Consider the following 14,761-nt stretch of genomic DNA (forward strand, 5'->3'; position numbering starts at 1 on the left):
AGTACAAATAACAGCTCTCGTCTCGTCTCGCTAATTCACGGACACTGTTTGATATCACAAACCATGATGTTTATACGATTTATTTTTCGGTTACATATTAAGTTTATTTATTTATTCATCCAAAAAGTCTTTTAATATTTTTGGGATACATCATTGCTTCTCAAATTTTCCACAAATGTGCCTACAGATAATGAAAGGTAAGTTGTTGTTCTTGTAGTTTTGGAAGCTGCGAAAGGGTACCTGCCGATCAGTGTTTCCACTTTTTTCAGTAATAAGATGAAGACACACTTATTTCGGATGCATTACAGCAGCAGTTACTCCACGATAACTGCAACAGAATGATTGTGTTTCGCAATATAGCCACCAGGAAGCAGTGGTGGAAGGAAAGCGGCGCAACAATGTCATACAATCAAGTTGAACTTTTTGTGGCATGGCAAAATTTCAATCTGTGGAGATGCCCCACTAAAAAGTGGGTCTACACGCAAATCCAATGTGTCACTATTTGTGGTGACACTTTCGTTGCATGTGTCTACCCGGCTTAACTGGCGAACTGTTGTGCATTAAAAATATATTACTCACTGTGGATATCTCTATCGACATAGTTCTATCGATATAGAAGTACCATATGACACAAACCACTGCTTTATTGTTATATGAGTTAAGAAGAGAGATTGGATATTTTGAGAAAATTAACAATGATATAGGCAGATAACATGTAACGCCTTATAAAGCAAAATACGAATGTGAATGTAGTGAATGAAATATTTGGTGGTTCTTGTATCTTTGTGCTATCAGCTATTCTGCTGAACTTCGACGAGAAGAGGTTTATTGATCCTATGAAAGCCCTGTATCTCTGTAGTAATTACTCGCTTGGAGGTGTTTAGGATATACGGGAACAAAAAGCTGCGGCCTTCAGAAGTAGCAGAGTGCAAGATAACTTTGCCTACGACAGTACAATTACGTGTTGCGCGGAGAAGCATTTGGTGCGGGTTGCTTGAAAGGTAGTAATGACAAATGTCAGTGAAGAAATAGGCTGATGTACCTGTACATTTAAAGGAGAATACTAAATCTTTCGATGCTTACGCTCCAATAGTAAATTGACTGACGCGTTTCATGGTTGTTAGTGTGAGCGGGTTGTGTGACTCGGTTCTGTTTTGTTTGTGAAGAACGTTATGTAATTTTGTGAATCACTGAAGTTGATGGTAATTATCATTTTCGCTCTTAGAAAAAGTTGAAGCAAAATGTTTAAATTATAAAACCCTCCATGTCCTTTAATCAACCAGGACCAAGTGCGTCTGTACCACTGTGCAGTAATGATTTTTTTGGGAATGTTAGTTTTACTTAGCCTTTTTGAATCGGATGTCTGCGAACCTATTCATTCCTTTTTCAGTTAATGATGCATAAGGTATGATGATGTATTTCCGCATTGAGCGGAATGTGCGCATTAGAACGCGTTTCACCGATCCAGGTAACACACTGGTAAGACTTCACTTGCATTCGGCAGGACTGCGGTTAAAATTACCGGTTTGGCCATTTACTTTAGATTTCCGGTTGTTTCAATCGTTTTAAGTAAAATGCTGGAATAGTTCGTTTGCCAACGACCGGCCGATTTCCAACTTGTCCGAGCCTGTGCTGCATCAGTAACCACTCGACATTGGGACTTAAACCCAGATATTCCTTACGCGATTCAGAAACTGTGCATAATATAAGTTGCTGTTTACATACTACTTATTTGATGCCTTAAGTTTTCCTCCGTTAAAAATCATGGTTAGAATATGAATAACAATCTTGATATCGTGTAAGATAAATATCAAAATTAAAGAAGATGAACAGAGAATTGTAAAACTCGGAACAACTTTCGTGGATAGATAAGCCTGCCAGACATTGTGAAAGATTCATACCAACATTCTCTGCCTGTTGGTTTTATTTATAATACAAATTGTGTGCTACATGAAACTGCAGTCAAATATAGATGGAAACAGTTCCACATCGCAGCAGCAGACCATAAATACAGCCATGTAAACCAAATCTGTGACACCTAAATAATAGTGGTAGTGGGTAATTGTGCTCTGATTTAAGACTTGTACTTATGAAACTTGCTAGAATATTCTTAACTAATAAAACTTTCTATTAAGTTACTATTATCTTTTCGTACAGAGCTTTAAAAAAAATACACTTAAAATATTGTTTAGCATCAAGGTTTGATTTCTTGTCTTCCACAGCATCTTTAACCAATTTTATATTTTATGTACGTTAGATTATTGAGATCCCAGCAAGAGTGGAGAACAATCTGACACAAAGTTTGTATACTGTATGTAGCTACTGTTTCAGTAAGTTAAAATTGGATTGGGCTCTTCTGTTGAAAGTTTATTTTGGGAAATCTCTAAATAGATATTTGTTTAGTAAATGAATGTAAAACTTATGAAGTCCGTTTTTCTTTTTTTTTTTTCCCCATTGTTTTAGACTGCGTGATTAGAAAGGCACTTGTTTTCTGAGCATCACCTAAGATACAATGTTTAGTGACCATGATTTGGTAGAACTAATAAATCATCACTGACATTCTACTTAAAATATTAAATTGGGACAATTAGATCAGATCCAACAATTATAAATATTTGTGGCCGAAGCTAAAGTGATCATAAGTTGCACTCTGTGTAAACATATGAAGGTTAAAAGACTACAAAGAACAATGTCAGCTTAAACATACCATTTAAAAAATGTAGTGAAAACAGTGACTATCATTCTAACTAGAAATGAACAGCACCACAGTCATCTTTATCAAAGATTTCTTACACAATGAACAGCCTGTGTGATGGTAAAATAAAGATGTGCACCCAAATTTATAAAGAAGAAAATAATGAAGACACAGCATGAGATAATGTCCTGTTGCAGGATCCAAGAACATACTTCCACCTCCTAAAGTAATGTTCTTGAATGACATTAAACTTCTCATGGAAAATTAGCCCATGTAACGAAAAGCCACTTGCATAAAACATAGCCTCCTTTTTGCACAATCTGTATCTTGCACATAGTAGATGCCTTGAACAGGTAGACTTTTGCCTTTGTATGTTACCGAAAGGTAACTGGCACTGTGCAAAAATGTTGCACTCTTACAGAGCATTTTGGCTAATATTCAGTTGGTGTAAAGGATGTTTTACCATTAGATCCCAATATGTTATACTGGATGGTGAATTTTCGGCAGAATGGAAAATAACATTGGAAGTTCCTCAAGGAAATGTAATAGGACTGTTTAATTTGTGCACGCACTAATATTTATCAAAAAGAAAATTCCCTTGAGAAAACTATACAGCTATGTCACCGAAAGGCTGGCCAATACTTACCATGAGGTAGAAAAATTCTCGGTTTTGCTGGTATAAGACAAAGGTCTTTCATCAACATTGATCTTCACCTCAGTGAAGCTCTCATTCTAATGTCAGTCCATATAAACCAGCCCACATGTGACAAGACCTATTGTTTGACATCAGCAACCCATACTGTATCAGATGCTCCCTTCCCTACAGCCTAGGCATGAACAGCAAACATCTCTAACCCCAACACCAAATCCATGAACCCATACAACAACCACCTCTCCCAGGTTTACCTCTTGTGCAGCTATCTTACAAATCTTATTCACAGACAAATCTCCTGCGCAATATCCTCCTTTTACCCTATGACTAGCACAACTTGCCTTAAGACATTTTGAAATGGCTTGTTGTGTCACTCCCACTAATCGTGCCAATTCTTCTTGAGTTTGACGTGAGTCTTCACTCATTAATGTCTCCAATTCTGCTTCTCCGAAAACATTCTCTCTGCCACCACTATGCTGGTCTACAACGTTAAAAATCGCTGTTCTTGAAGTGTTGAAACCACTCATGACACATTCTTTCATTAATTGCGTCCTTACTGCACGTACTTGAGAGCATTCGATGAGACTCAGCCTCTGTTTTCCTCAGATTGAAACAAAACAGTAACACCTCGTGCAAATGACAAGAATTAGGCTCATAAACTGACCTTTTCAATCAAGAACAACTTCATAATGCAGACACAAATCGACTAATGTTTGAATGAGGTTATGTTGACCGAGGTCCAAGCTAACTGCCTGATGACTGCGATCTGTTTCTTTCGACCACTACTTACTGTTGTTGCCACCTATTGCCGGAAGCAAAGTTGTACACCTTGTATAAATAATGTTCAAATGGGATCAGTAGAAATATCCATTTGCTGATGATGCTGTTGTCTGCAGGAAATGTTTTTAAAATTATAATTTTAACTGATCAAAAGAGTGGTCCAAATTAGTCTAGTGTTACATTGGCTTAAAAGTATGTGTTAACAGGAATTGCATTACATAAGAGCTTTCCAGCAGTGCCTAAGTAGTGCAGCTACATGTTGGTTACAGACATAGCTTGTATGTGAGGTAGGGTAAGTGAGCATAGGGAAACAGAAACATAAGGGCATTCTATGAAAACATTGAACATCAAACCGCACAGGGGTGTGTTAGTACTATACCTACTTGGCTTACTATCAGTCACTAATGCAGCTGACAACAGCTGATACCAAAATAAAATGCAAAAAACTTGATAGTCTGGATAACCACAGCCACAATAAGTCGTTGAGAAATAAAATCATTTCAGCTGTAATATTCTTTTATCGTTAGGCGCTACTGGTGGTGCTAATCTGTATACATATAAGTGAAAAACAATTATGTAGAAAAATGTATAATCCCAAGCTAACAAACGTCACCATGTAGAGCTGATCACCTACTGTCACTTCCTATCTAGGTGACTGTTTCACTGGCTAAAAAGTTTTTGATTGCCGTAATAGCATCATGTCAATGAAAATGGACTGCTGTGTATGGGTTCCCATTAAAATCTATAATCGAACATGAAAGCAAGTATAATCCATAACCTGAAGTTTAGCTAGCAACCCAAATAACTTTCACATGGCATGAAAATTAGGCAGATGGAAAGGGAGAAGCTGTGTGTAGTGCAAGAATGACAACATGTAAACAAAATTGTACCAAAGAAACAGGCTGCCATGCTGCAGGTATCGAAGGGACATTAATGACTGATTCCAAGAAAGGAACTTACCAAAAATACTGGTGGCCATTATTGTGCAAAAGTGCAAACCAGAATGCCCAAGCACAACTGAGAAACACCAGGAACCGACCAGCGAGCAGCAGGGGCATGTGCGATGGAATGTGCACGCAGACACAGAAGTGGGAACAATATGGAACTTATGTGTCAAACTCTTGCAAGGTAGATAAGAAGGCTGGGTGGATCCCTTGCAATTAACTTGAAGTACAAATGTCAATATGTCCCAGAGTGAATCTAGGATGACATGCATAGGATATCTACTTCTTCGAGAATGTTTAAGGTATTACCTTTATTTTCCCTGTGCAAAATCTGTAAATTATTTGAAAGATTCTTAAAAGAATGACACTGTTCCAAAAGGTGAGAACTTAAGGCTGATTTTTAATGTGCCAAGTTGACATACTCTTCGAATCTAACATCAAAGCTTCTGCCCATCTGACACATATCTCAGTGAGCAGTTGTCACATGTGGTATCGTACATAGCCATAGTTTTGAGTTTATCACAAGTGATGTGTCCTTTGTGCCTATATTTTTGACCTACAGTCATGGGTATAAAGTACGCAGCCTCAGTATTCTTCAGTCTTAAGCATCTGCCAACTTTGTCAGAAATCTTATTAAGATATGGTATTCTGTTATATGTACGCCTGCCAGTTCTGTCTTGATTAGCATTGGTGAGTATTATGATCTGTTGTAAAGAGTCTTGAAAAGCATATATGGTAACCAATTGTTTTTTGTTTTCAAGGATGCAGTTATAAATGGAGTAACAAAATTTCCATCATACCCATTTTGATGCCATGTGCAATTTATTTGTGTTTGACATGGATTACACCTGCTTGTTACCGTGCATGTTTGATTCTAGGTTTTAATGAGAACCCATACATGGCAGTCTATTTTTATTGATGTATTGCTATCATCATAGTCAGTAGTTTTTAGCCAGTTGACTGTCACTTACATAGTGTCTGATAGCGATTGTTTGCCTCTGCATCATGACATATGGTGAATGCCTCTTACACCTCTTCCTTAACCATTATGGCAGTATATAAAATTTCTCTTCATTGTTTTTACCCTTCTCCAAAGGTTTTAGGACATACCCTTTTTTGTGGATAAGCTATTCAATGGGACTGGTATGAAAGCTGGGTCTTCTCATAATATGCTTTGAATGTCATGACTTGATTCTAGTGAGTACCTTTTTCATTACAGTTTCATCTTAGCTTGGAATTATATATTTTTCTACATAATAACTTTTTTTTCGTTTATGTGCAGCTGTAAGATCTGTGAAACTGGTACTACCTAACAGTAAAAGGAGATTACATCTGAAGTGACTATTTCTTACCAAATTAATGGTTAATATTACTGGTCTTAGTGTCTTCCTTCCTGACTTGGCAGCATCAGTTGTGCCATCTGCTGCCTTCATCTAGCAGCACAACTTGGTCACTGTTGTTTGGATTATTTGCACTTAACTGTTATACATATTGATAATCCAGGTATTGCACTAGATTGATTTGGGATTGCTTTGCCAGATGGATATACAAAATCTCATTTAATTTTTTTTTTAACAAGGAAGAAACTTCCCATTGACAATGAGCTTTGCAGAAAACACTTTGTGATCAGTATTTTTGGACTGACTCCATTTACACATTACAAAATGAAAACTGCAAGTATCTGCCAAAATACTGGGGAGAATTGTCTGATGACTGTCCTTTTTTGAAGGCGAAGTTATAGTCTGATTAAAATTGGTTTGTGATTTCAGTGGCAGGGGGTACTATTGCCAATGTACAGCCATCCATGCTTCACAAGGAACTGCACGCACCTACAAAACAGGCAGCACTGCCAGCACTTTGCACTCAAGAAAGAACTGTGATTAGATGGTCGTTGGCCACTACCACTCGACTTGCTGAAACATCAGCCGCAAAGCAATTTTAACCAGAGTGTAGTGAAAGGTATCTGCATGCAACCTTGCACAGTCTGCAAGTTTTTGTTGACCCTTCAGCTCCCTAACCTTCTGTCTTTAGGAGTCTGGAGATGTTCAGAAACAGGGTGACTATGTCAGTCATGAGGAAACACAACACTGAAAACTGATATTTTTAATGTAGTAATGTATACCATTGTGTGATTATGTTACTCCCTAAAGCAATATCAGTTTTGACTGTATGGAACATATACAGCTTAATTGCATTGTGCTTGTCTCTGATATTATTACGTATGGGAGGCACAGGCTTGTTCCCTTCATTGTTTTTCTCTCTACATGGCACTGTATGTTAGAGTCCGAGTTCCTTTTCCCCTCTCTCCACACTATTTCTCCAAACTGATGATGACAAAGTGCTTACTGTGTAAAAAATGCTTTTGACTTAAGAAACCACATGCTAGTCTGGATTTGCAGGCATTTGGAGTCATGTTCTTCCCCAAGCATGACAAATTTTTTTGCCACCGTACCATCTTGTTTGATCAAACATCTGAATCAGCTGTGATTGTTGCAGATTTCTCCTCACTTATTGGCCCCATGCTAACAAAAATGTACCTCAAAATTTTTAATTTATTTTGCTTCAGAGATAAGTGAATCTTTCTATTGGTTCAAAATAATACAAGTGTAAATTGTGTAAAGAACTGCTGCAGGTGCCAGATTAACGTATAGTGCTCAGTTTGTAAAAAGAAGTTGAGTTTTGTTAATTTTTAGGTTTGTTAGTAACTGAGGTGCCCTTGCATCCAGTTTCACCTTTGTGTACTCCAGTTATCTAAAACTTCAAAACAGAATCCTCTGAGTGTGTTACAGTATATTCCATTTTCAGTATTGTTTCTGTAGTTTATCATGTAAATTTACAATTATACTGTGCAGATAAAATAGTTGTTACTCTAATGTTAGAGGTCAGGAGTGGCTTGTTAACTCAAAAGACATTAAAATTTTAGTCATTAAGCTTCATAAATTATTGTTATTATTATTAGTATTAGTCTTTTTAACACTTGTCCAAAATTTTTACTGTGGTGATTATGAAATACTGTTGAGTAAACTTTGCAGAAGGCTGCTTTTTACCAAATTGTATAAGTGTAGAAGAGAGGGCAGGTAGATAACTCTAGTAAATCAAAGGTATGTGTGATGTATGAGGACTGTTCCACTGTGGGATGGATGTGAAAGAGAAACTTCAGGCAAAATATCAGTTCAGTAATGAGATGAAGTGTGGACAGAGCATAGCACTACTTGAGAGCACAGGAAGTCACAACATACCTTCTGAGTTCCTCAAACCAGTCGAATGTTTAAGGATTTTGAGCTAATGTCGAAAACTGTCATGTAAGACATCAGCAAATATCCATACAAAGCATTATTGGCACCTTGCCCAAGACAGTATTAATTAGCTGATAAAAGTGAAAACTATTGGGCAGTAAGTGTGACATCTCATGCTTGCACTTTGTTGCCTATGGTAGTATGCAGAATAGGAAAAAAAATTTGAAGAGGTGCTGGTCATATAGGCCTACCAGTTTTATTTCAAAAAGTTAAACCTACCTGAGAAACAGTTGCCCTATTTTTGCTGACATTAGGAAGAAAATCAGAATATTATCACAACATTTGTGGACGTAGATAAGCCTTCAACAATGTAAGGTGGTATAAGATAAAAAAAAAAAGTGAGGTGGACATAGCTTAAAGAACAGGAGGAGGAAAGTGATCTACGCTTACCAAAATAAAATAGGGTAATAAATATGAAGAGCAAAAAAATGTTATTTAACTTGCATGTTGAAAAGTAATGAGGGACATGAAAGTATCAAAAGGAGGAAAAAAGTGAAACTTCTTGGCAGATTAAAACTGTATGCCAGACCGAGACTCGAACTCAGGATAAAAGTGTTGGAGGAACAGATACCAATGGTAAGATTTGTGAACTATATTGTTCATCTTTCGAGAAAGTTAGAAAGACATAAAATATGTAGAAAATGAATGTTTCACTCTCAATTGTGCAGTGTGGTGCTTATTAAAGTTGTGTGTTGGATTGGGACTGAGTTTTGTGGAAAACGCGGTTACTGACTGAGTTACTGAGAACAGTAGGAGAGAAGTACTTGCCAACTTGAAGCTGTGAAGATGAATTTTACATCACACCTGAACAGAACAGTTGCTAAGAAGCTGTGGAGATGGGATGTATGTCATGCCTGAACAGATCAGGTGGTAAGAACATTGGCCACAAAAGGCAAGGGCCCTGGTTCAAGTCCTAGATAGATCACAGTTTTAATTTTTTGGTAAATTTAAAGACTCGGAGAAGATATACTAATTATGATGGATGCAAACACAAGACAAATATGGCTTAAGGATAAAAAATAAGCTGAGATGAGAGTAATAAAGAATAATAAAAAGCAGAATAGTGCCTTGCTTATGATCAGAATTGAGGGATATCCAGTTGTAGAGGAAATGACTGAAGCAAGAAAGAAATCAGAAGTTGGTTGATACAAGTGAAGGAAAATTTATTGGACAGAATACATGTTGAAGTAGTAAATACTGAAAATTTGTGTCTTGAAATGCAGCAGTAGATATGAAAGTAAAACATGGACCTCAAGAAAGTTAGTGTATATATAAAAAAAGAAGAAGAAAGTTAAAGCCGTTTAATCAGACGATTTAGAAGAATAGTAAAAGTTAATTTACCAGACAAAGCACAAAATGAAATCAGAAATAATAGGTAAGAAAAGAAGTTTGTGGAATGCTGGAAGAACAATATATGGCACAAGCAGAGTTCTGTCCATGGGAATATTTTTTTGGCATCATCTAGGACTACCAACTCATGTGAAAATATGCTTGTCTGATTTTATGATCAGTCATATTCATCCATGCATGTAATTGCCATCTCGATGCATAATCGGATCTTTCAGCAAGAAAAGTAACCCAACTGTGCAGAAGTATACACAAATGGCTGGAAGGGCATGTTCAAGACTTCCTAGTGCTATGTCAGATTCCAAAGTCACCTGTTCTTAACTCTAATGAAAATCTGTGGATAACCTCAAATGTGGTGTTCACTTTGTGTATATTCTGCCACATACTCTTCATTACACGAGGGAAGCATGTGAGGAGCATGGTTCCAGGTTCTTACAGGCACCTGATTGAGTGATTTTCTTGTAGTCTAGTTGTGTGCACTGCAAATGGCACTTTTGACACTACCACAATAATTTGGCTTGGCAGACTAGATGTAGCTTTTTTGCATATAGTCAAAATGGAAGATTTAGTGGAATGCATATGGAAAGAGTAAGTAGAGTATGTATACAAAACTGTGTGAATGGTCTATTGAATACACATTATGATAATAAATACAACATACAGATGTACAGTGCATACACAAACACAATTTTATCATTTTACAGCATTGGCCACAATATAGCCACAGAGAGGTTGTGAGCACCCCCCCCCCCACCCCCCCACCCCCCCTCCAATAAGTTGCTGCCATGTTTACAAGGTAGGTAGTACAATAATGTTTCACCAGTCAAATAAATGTCTTTTGACAAGCTGCCTTCTGGTGATCATCAAAAATGGATTTGGCACTGATTTATCTTGCCACCTCAGAAATGACATTTTGTCAGCAGAATAATGTTGAATTAGTTATAGTATTTCCAGATGAGAAAATAATGATAACTGCAGTAATTTAAATATATATAAAACCTTAAAAAGTGGATTGAATGGCTATTCTGTAATGAGAAAAAGTCATTGAAGTTCTCTGCATTCTGCCCACCTGTGTTGTAGTGTTTATCCCATATTGCAATGTCCAAAAAGGGTACTGACTACCAGTTTTTAATCAGAAATGGGGAATAACCCAATTACCAAAAACCAGTGCTTAATATTTATATTTGATGAAACTGGGGAAAAGAGTACTATCACTATGTTTCAAAAAATAAATTAATGCTTTCACTACATTGTGTAGATCATATCACAGGTATCTGTGATATGTATAGAGTGACAATGGGTTGGGTTGGGTTGTTTGGGGGGAAGAGACCAAACAGCGAGGCCATTGGTCTCATTGGATTAGGGGAGGACAGGGAAGGAAGTCAGCCGTGCCCTTTCAAAGGAACCATCCCGGCATTTGCCTGGAGCGATTTAGGGATATCACGGAAAACCTAAATCAGGATGGCCAGACGCGGGATTGAACCGTCGTCCTCCCGAATGCGAGTCCAGTGTGCTAACCACTGTGCCACCTCGCTTGGTAGTGACATTGTACTTAACAAAATATTGAGTATAAGATTACAGATTAGCAACTAAGTTAAGAAAATGGAAGCTATACATCATTAAATATCTTCAGAAATGATTTGAACTATGTCAGTTAGTTGTTTCTGGAAAGTGGAGGGTAAAAGCTTATTGTATAATGACTGTTATGAGACATGGTAAATTTGGTGGTATATGATACACATGCTGACTGCATAACATTTTATTTGTAAGTGATGTAGAGGTGCAGGCCCTAGACTTACCGGAATCCAGTAATATTCATGAAACTTTACTGATGTTTGCCAAATTTAACCACTGCTTGAATGTTTATTAAATGCTAGATGCTTCATTGTGAATTTGGTGGTGTTGTGTTCGGCAGTTATGAACATGCAACAATGCAAGGTAGTGATGATAAAATGTTCATTACAGTTCATCTCTAAATTTAGTTCAACTATGCATTGGTGAAACACTGATCACACAAAGACAAAAGTAGCATTATATACAGGCATTCTTGCTATTAAATTTGCATGTAAAATAGAAAACATACAGATATACTCCTTCGGCTATTTGTAGCTAATACATAACTTTGTAAACACATTTTATACAATACTGTTGTAATGTTACAGAATTTGGAGCTAAATAAGTTCTCATTTTATTCATTCATTCACACATTTTATTACTTAAATCCAGTCGAGAAGCAGAGCCTTCAGGGATGTGGAATGATTCAAGGGTACATTAGCGGGAATCCAGTGCAAGCCACATGAATTAAGTATATCAACAACCAGTCACAACTGATGACAACTACACACATTACCAGTTATAAGATTTTTATAATAGGAGGAAAGTAGCTCCTACGAGCAAAAAAGTCGCAGATGATTTTATTACACTCCTGAGTTGCTGTTTCTATCTGGTACTTCAACAGCGTATACAGTGTGTTAAAGACAAGTATTGCATATTTTGAGGGGTGGTAGAGTGGATCAAAACAAGAAAAATGTTCAGTAAACAGTGGCTCTAAAATGCATACCTTAAGAGTTGTTCATCATAACTACTGTGAAACACATTTTTTTCTGCTGCAATCTCTTGGCTGTTATGAATGACCTACAGAATGCAGTAAACAAATGGAACACATTCTTCTGTAACTGCAAAACAGCAGGACTTCTAATGTAACCTGTCTGCTGTTATTACTATTTTATTACTAGATCTATCTAAAAACAAAGATGATATAAATTAATAGAGGGAAACATTCCACGTGGGAAAAATATATCTAAATGTGTGGATGGATATGTGTGTGTATGCGAGTGTATACCTGTCCTTTTTTCCCCCTAAGGTAAGTCTTTCCGCTCCCGGGATTGGAATGACTCCTTACCCTCTCCCTTAAAACCCACATCCTTTCGTCTTTCCCTCTCCTTCCGTATTTCCTGATGAGGCAACAGTTTGTTGCAAAAGCTTGAATTTTGTGTGTATGTTTGTGTTTGTTTGTGTGTCTGTCGACCTGCCAGCACTTTCATTTGGTAAGTCACATCATCTTTGTTTTTGGATATATTTTTCCTACGTGGAATGTTTCCCTCTATTATAATCTTATTACTAGATCTGTATTATTCACCAGTCATGATTGGATAGGCTGCATCAAGATTACACACAAACACATGAGTTTTTACACTTTTTCAAATACCATACCAAGAAAATTGTTCACAATGATGGCATACACTGAATTGTTCACAATGACGGCATACACTGATAAACCAAAACATTATGGCCACTGCCCACTGAAACTTCAAATGCCATATTGTGGACATGTGACATAGTAACAAAAGTAAGTAAGGTGGAGCAAACATGGATGGGGGATTGCCCTAGCGAAGAAATGGGCTGCAAATGGGGAAATCCATTGAGATAAGTGACTGTGACAAAGGGCAGGTTATTATTACACAGAGCCTGTGAATGAGTACCTCAAAAACAGCAAGGCATGTCGAATGTTTACGTGTTACTATTGTAAGCACTTACAGAAAGAGGTAGAAGGACAGTGAAACTACCATGACTTTTTACAGATCATGGGGTTCAGAGGCTTGTGTGCTCTGAAAAATAGGATAGACGGTGATGTGTGGCATCTCTGCCAAAAGAGCATAATGCTGGTGCACTTACAGGTGTGTCAGAGCACCCCATTCATCATATATTGCTGTACATGAGCTCCACAGCAGACCACCCCTATGTGTTCACATGTTGACCCAACATCATCATCAATATGATTGGAGTGGACAAGGGACCACCCAGAGTTCGACAGTCGATTAATGGAAACGTATCGGCTTTCGGGTGAATCACAGTTTTGCTACACTAGATTGATGGTCATCTCCACAAATGTCATCATTGAGGTGAACAGTAATTAGAAACATGCAGCATGCCATGGGTGCATGCTGGCGGGAGCAGTATTACGCTATGGGAGACACTTTCCTGTGCTTCCATGGGACCTGGGGTAGTAATCAAAGACACACAGACATCTGTGAACCACCTGCATCCCTTCATGCTTGATGTCTTCCCCGATAGCAATGTAATCTTTCAGCAGTATAATTGTCCATGTCTCGGAGCCAGAACCATGCACCAGTGATTCGAGGAGCATCTTAGTGAATCCATATTGATGTTTCGGCAACCAAATTCACTGGATGTAAATTCTTTGGAACCCATCTGGGTCGCTATCAGGCAACATAATTTATTTATTTCATTTACACATAAAGTTCTGTAGGACCAAAATGTGGAGCAAATCTCCAAGGTCATGGAATGTGTCAGTACATAAAATTACAATGTAAAAGTAATAACAGATATAAATAAATGGTTTATGAAAGAAAAAAGAGTCAAGCCATAAGTTTAAATAAACACAATCAATAATACAAAAAGAATCAGCTTAATTTTTCAAGGAACTCGTCGACAGAATGGGAGGATTGACCCATGAGGAAACCATCCAGTTTCAATTTGAAGTGCATGGATTACTGCTAAGTTTCTTCAATTCTTGTGGTAGCGGATTGAAAAATGAATGCAGCAATATATTGCACACCTTTCTGCACAAGAGTTAAGGAAGTCCGATCTAAATGCAGGTTTGATTTCTGCTGACTATTAACTGAGGGAAAGGTGCTATTCATGGGAATAAGGTGCTATTTGTTAACAAGAAATGACAGCAAAGAATATATATATTGAGAGGCCAATGTCAAAATACCCAGACTCATGAACAGGGGTCGATAAGAGATTCGTGAACTTACACCACTTATTGCCCGAATCACACATTTCTGAGCCAAAAATATCCATTTAGAATGGGAAGAGTTACCCCAAAATATAAAACCATACGACATAAGCAAATGAAAATAAGCAAAGTAGAATAATTTTCGTGTTGAACGATCACCTACTTCAGATACCGTTCGAACAGTTAAAATGGCAGCATTAAGTCTTTGAACAAGATCCTGAATGTGTGCCTTTCCACGGTAGTTTACTATCTATATGAATAGAAATTTGAACTGTTCAGTTTCAC

At 37.4% G+C, this 14,761-nt stretch overlaps 1 protein-coding gene across 5 annotated transcripts in view; it reads left to right on the forward strand.

The window, feature by feature from the left end:
- The first annotated feature begins 635 nt into the window (after positions 1–635).
- The window catches only part of LOC126263670 (sedoheptulokinase-like), a 179,039-nt gene continuing 164,913 nt past the window's right edge, over positions 636–14,761 (forward strand). For 3 of the 5 annotated variants that reach the window (XR_007546887.1, XM_049960804.1, XM_049960812.1), the window contains exon 1: positions 636–1,479. The gene's annotated coding sequence lies outside the window, so the exon portion shown is untranslated. Of the gene's footprint in view, positions 1,480–6,840; positions 7,031–14,761 lie in introns of all 5 variants that reach the window. The other 2 variants (XM_049960791.1, XM_049960785.1) reach the window with 2 other exon arrangements.

The sequence above is a fragment of the Schistocerca nitens genome, chromosome 1, assembly GCF_023898315.1.
Source record: "Schistocerca nitens isolate TAMUIC-IGC-003100 chromosome 1, iqSchNite1.1, whole genome shotgun sequence".
In the NCBI taxonomy this organism is placed as follows: domain Eukaryota; kingdom Metazoa; phylum Arthropoda; class Insecta; order Orthoptera; family Acrididae; genus Schistocerca; species Schistocerca nitens.